Below are 5647 nucleotides of genomic sequence, written 5' to 3'. Positions count from 1 at the left end.
CCTCCCTGCTCTTATACACAGTCAAAACTAATGCATGCTCTTCAAACGATTGCTGCCTGCACCTGCCCGCCCGTCCACCATCCACTATTCTGGACGGTTCTGACTTTAGAATATGTGGACATCTACAAATACCTAGGTGTCTGGCTAGACTGTAAACTCTCCTTCCAGACTCACATCACCATCTCCAATCACATTTCCATCCGTTCTCTCTCTTCCCCCATCTCTTTCTATCCTGTCTCTCTCTCTTCCTCATCTCTTTCTATCCTGTTCTCTCTCTTCTCCCCCATCTCTTTCTTCTGTTCTCTCTCTCTTCCCCATTTTCTTTCCTTTCTCTCTCTCTTCCCCATCTCTTTCTATCCTGTTCTCTCTCTCTTTCCCCCATCTCTTTCATCCTGTTCTCTCTCTCTTCCCCCATCTCTTTCTATCCTGTTCTCTCTCTCTTCCCCCCATCTCTTCTATCCTGTTCTCTCTCTCTTCCCCCCTATTTTTTCTATCCTGTTCTCTCTTCTTCCACCATATTTTTCTATCTCTCTTCTCCTTCCCCATCTATTATATCCTGTTCTCTCTCTCTCTTCCCCCATCTCTTTCCATCCTGTTCTCTCTCTCTTCCCCATCTCTTTCATCCTGTTCTCTCTCTCTCTTCCCCCATCTCTTTCTATCCTCTTCTCTCTCTCTTCCATCATCTCTTTCTATCCTCTTCTCTCTCTTCCCACCATCTTTTTCTATCCTGTTCTCTCCCTCTTCATTTTTATTCTTGTTGTTGTTTTTACAACAATGTTCCTTCGATTCTTTAGAAGGTTCCAAAGGTTCCACATGGAATGTCTCAGGCAACAATACAGATGATGTGTCACGATCGTCTTGAGTGGAAGAAGTGGACCAAGGTGCAGCATGTGAAAAATACATTCTCTTTTATTTGAGAATAAAGAAAAACACGAAACGAACACTATTATAAACCTAAACAAAACAACAAACGATCGTGAAGCTATAAACGTAAGTGCACACACAAGCTACAAACGTACAACATAGACAATTACCCACAAAACCCAAATGCCTATGGCTGCCTTAAATATGGCTCTCAATCAGAGACAATAAACCACAGCTGCCTCTAATTGAGAACCAATCTAGGCAGCCATAGACATACAAACACCTAGACAAGACACTGACCCCTAGACAAACCAAAACACATACATTCCCCATGTCACACCCTGACCTAACTAAAATAATAATGAAAACAAAGATAACTAAGGCCAGGATGTGACATGATGATGTCACTATATTGTCATTATTAACCACATCTAGTTTATACATTTGTGGCCAAATATATCTGTACCCTTGCACTTTTCTTCAATAATTCCCTAGTTCTTCTAAAATAAGTTGAAATTGAAAAAGCGTTTGGAATCCACAACACCTTGTTATTGGATTTTCCACATTGCAGAACCAAACATTTTTTKTTTTGTAAATTTAAGTTTACAATTTTAGTTTGTAGACAAATGGCATTGGCACAATGATTGGCAACCTGGAGCTTGTACTTGCACTGCCTTTTGCCAAGATCACTGTAGACAAACGCTTGCAGCCATCAATGAGCTTGCTGCACCTTTCTACTGGCAATTTGGCCCACTTTCAGCAGCAGACTACTTTAACTCTTACATTTATGAGGCCGTCGCCTCCACCCACTGCTTTTTCAGCCTCTCGCCATGGTTTTGCATGTGAATCAGATCTGGACTCGTTCACTTGCCACTCCAGAACTTTCTTCTAGAACAAATCCTGGGTGCTTTTTTGATGTGTGTTTGGGTTGTCGTCCTGCTGGAAGACCCACAACCTTCAACGGAGACCCAGTTAGTGGATTAGGGTGGGTTAGGATGGGAGTTAGGGTGTTCATGGGATTCGGGACTGGGCGATTCTCTGCCTCTAACCCCTATTACAGGGCTGAGTCACTGGCTTACTGGTGCTCTTCTCCGTCCCTAGGAGGGGTCTGCGCACTTGAGTGGTTGAGTTACTGACGTGATCTTCCTGTCTGGTTGGCGCCCCCCCCCTTGTTTGCTGTGGTGAGATCTTTGTGGGCTATACTCGGCCTTGTCCCAGGATGGTAAGCCGTGGTGGAACATATCCCTCTAAGCTGGTGTGGGGCTGGGCCTTTGGCAAAGTGCGTGGGTTTATATCCTGCCCGGCGTTGGCCCTGATCAGGGGTTGTCGAAACATCGGACGAAAGGCACACAAAGTCGCTGCCCTGAAGACCTCCCTGTCGTTCAGCCATCCAGATATTATGGAATGCAGTCAGTTTATGTGTCGGGGAGCTAGACTCAGTTTGAATATAACTAAGGACAGACTCTTACTGTCTTCCCCAGATTCCTGTTGTGAATTTAAGTTATCGCTCATCATCTAATTCCTCACCTTCTCTCTTCTCTCCTTACCGGAGGTACCATGAGCCCCTAGAGACCAAGGCGTCAAGGACAGTAAAGACAGGGGCAGACTGACTTCCTCTCTGCAATGTCCCCAGTACCAACCTAGGCCATTGCTGCTGTTCCAGTTTCAAACTGTTCTGCCGCGGGCTAGTGGAACCCCTGACCTGTTACACCGGACGTCGACTCCTGTCCAGACCTGCTTTTTCAAACTCATCTAGGACAGAGGACCTAGACGTACCGATATCCGGAATAGAATGTCGGCATGATACGCCACTACGTGACTTCATTCTAATAATTGACTTGACCAGCAGGTCATTTATGAATCATCATGAAATCTGGCCATCATAGTTTGTGTTAATCTCCCACCCGGCACAGCCAAAAGAGGACTGCCACCCTCATAGCCTGGCTTCCTTACTAGTTTCTTGCATAGGGTTTTTAGCTTTCTAGGGAGTTTTCATTAGCACCGTGCTTCTACACCTGCAGTTGCTGACTTTTGGGAGTTTAGGCTGGGTTTCTGGTTACAGCACTTCGAATATTAGACTGATGTCAACGAAGGGCTATATAAAATAATTTGATTTTTGATTTATTTTATCAGGGTTAGGGGTTTCCGGGTCTTAGGGGTGTATAGGGGATTAGGTAGAGTGGATTAGGAATGTTAGGCGTTAGGTTAGGGGATCTATGGTTGTTAGGGTGTTAAGGGTTAGGGTGGTTAGGGATTCGAGGTGCGTAGCATAGGGGATTAGGGTGGTTATGGTTAGGCGATTGAGGTTAGGTTGGTTGATGTTTAAGGTTTAGAGTGTTACGGTTAGGTTGATAGGGTGTTCAGGTAATAGGGGGATAAGAGGTGGTTAGGGAGGATAAGGTTTGGTAGGGTATAAGGGTGGGTTAGCGGTGGTTAGGAGTTCAGTGCATGTTAGGAGAGACTTAGGGGAATGTTAGGGTTGGTTTGGTTAGGGAATAGAGTCGTTAGGGTTAGGGGTACTTATGAGTGAGTTGGTTAGGGGGATTATGTTAGGAGGTTAGGATGTTAAGGTTAGTGTTTAGCGATTGGTGGGTTAGGTCGGTCATGGGTTAGGTGGTTATTGGGATTGTAGGTGAGTTAGGGGATTAGGTTCGGCTTAGGGGAGTTGAGGACGGTGTTAGGTTAGAGGAATATAGGGTGTGGGTTTAGCGTGATAGATGTGGGTGAGTAGAGTGGTTAGGGTTACGAGGATTAGGACGGTTAGTAGGCGATAGGTGGTCGTAGGGTGAGACTTTCAGGTATAGGTATATATAGATCAGTAGATTATTAGGTAGGGTTAGTAGGATTAGGAGTTAGAGTAGTGATTAAAAAAGAAGAAATATAGTTATGTTACGGGTGCTGGTGGTAGGTTAGGTTAGGGTGGTTAGGTTAGTTGGTGTCGGTTAGGGGTTAGGGAAATAGGGTGGACTTAGCTTGGTTGTAGGTTTAGGGATTAGGGTGTTTGGTTGGGTGTTAGGAGGTTGGTTATGGATTAGGGGTTAGGGGTTGGTTATGGTTAGGGGATAGGTTAGGATTAGGGGATTAGGGTGGTTATCGGTTAGATAGGGTGTTATAGGATTAGGGGTTAGGCGGTGTTAGGGGATGGTGGTTAGTAGGAGATGTAGGGTGTTAGGATTAGGTGGGATTAGGGTGGTTAGGGTTAGGGAATAGGTGTTTGGGATTAGGGGGATTAGGGTGTCATTGGGATTAGGGTTGGTTAGGGGATTAGGGTGGTTATTGGAATTAGGTGGGTTAGGGGATTAGGTGGTTATTGGGAATTAGGTGGTAGGGCGGATTAGGTGGTTATTGGGTTAGGGTGTTAGGGGATAGGTGCGTTAGGGATTAGATAGGGTGGTGGTTAGGGAGATAGCGGTTAGGGATTAGATGTTAAGGTTATGGGTTTCGGATTAGATTAGGTGGTGTCACGAACCCGCTCAAAGCCCGTAACAAAAGGGAACAACGTGGAGATAAGGAATAACAAAAGATATTTATTAACTAAGGTACCTAAATGAAATTAACCAATGGTGTTGTAAGTAAATCAGTAATGTAAGTGGATGTTTTGCTTGCATTAATGTGGATATTATGCAGAATGTGTTGAAAGTGCTAAAGCAAACAACAAAAAACCACAAACAAAATCATATGACGGTGTCTCATGAGAGAGTCTCCTCCATGAAATGGGACAGTGGGTATTTATCCGGGAGGGACACCGGGCCCAGGTGTGTCTGCATGGAGAGAGTCTCCCCATGGAATGGGGAAGTGGTTGTATTTTATCCTGGGAGACACCGGGCCAGGTGTGTCTGCATGGAGAGGTCTCCTCCATGAAGTGGATAGGGTATTTATCCTGGGAGACACGGCCCAGGTTGATGTCTGCATGGAGAGAGTCTCCTCCATGAATGGGGAAGTGTGTTATTTATCCTGGGAACACTGGGCCCAGGTGTGTCTGCATGGAGGAGAGTCTCCTCCATTGAATGCGGGAAGTGGTGGTATTTATCCTGGATGACCACGGGCCCAGCGTGTTTCCCATGTAACTGACGAGCCCCTCCCAACTCCGCCCACCGAGCATCACTAAAAGGAAATCAAGAAGAAAGAGAGAATACGGGCAGACAGAGTGGAGGTCGTCACAGGGGACTAGGGTTATGGGTAAGGGGGTTAGGTGGCTGTAGGGTTAGGGTGTTTAGGGGGTAAGGGTTAGGTTGTGGTGGTTTGAGGTGGTTGATTAGGGTTAGGGCTGTGGGGATTGTTGGTGGTTTAGGGTTAGGTGAATTAGGGTGGTTAGGTTGTGTTAAGGTCGGATTAGGGTGTTAGCGGAGATAGGTTTAGGGTGGTGTTAGGTGCGTTAGGTTAGGCGGGGTTTAGGGTTAGGGTGGTTAGGGGTGCGTGTAGGAGGTAGTGGTGGTTAGGGGTTAGGGTCTAGGGATTAGGGTTAGGTTAGGTATTGGTGGGAGGTTAGGGTTGTTAGGGTTAGGTTAGGGGTTAGGTTAGTTAGGGTTAGAGGTCATTAGCGGTGGTTAGGTGTTTGGTGTTAGGGGTAGGTTAGGGGTTAGAGGTGGTTAAAGTGGATGATTAGGGGTTAGGTAGTGGTTATGGTTGGGTTAGGGTTGGTTAGGTGGTTGGTTAGGGGTGAGGTAGGGTTAGGTGGTAGCGTTGGTTAGGTTTAGGCGAAATAGGGTGTTAGCTGGTTTTACTGGTTAGGGATATAGGTGTTAGGCATTAGGCGATTAGTTTGGTATGATCTCTCTCTGAT

Source organism: Salvelinus sp. IW2-2015, unplaced genomic scaffold, assembly GCF_002910315.2.
Source record: "Salvelinus sp. IW2-2015 unplaced genomic scaffold, ASM291031v2 Un_scaffold1946, whole genome shotgun sequence".
In the NCBI taxonomy this organism is placed as follows: domain Eukaryota; kingdom Metazoa; phylum Chordata; class Actinopteri; order Salmoniformes; family Salmonidae; genus Salvelinus; species Salvelinus sp. IW2-2015.
The sequence above is the reverse complement of the archived record's forward strand: the minus strand, read 5'-3'. Positions refer to the sequence as shown.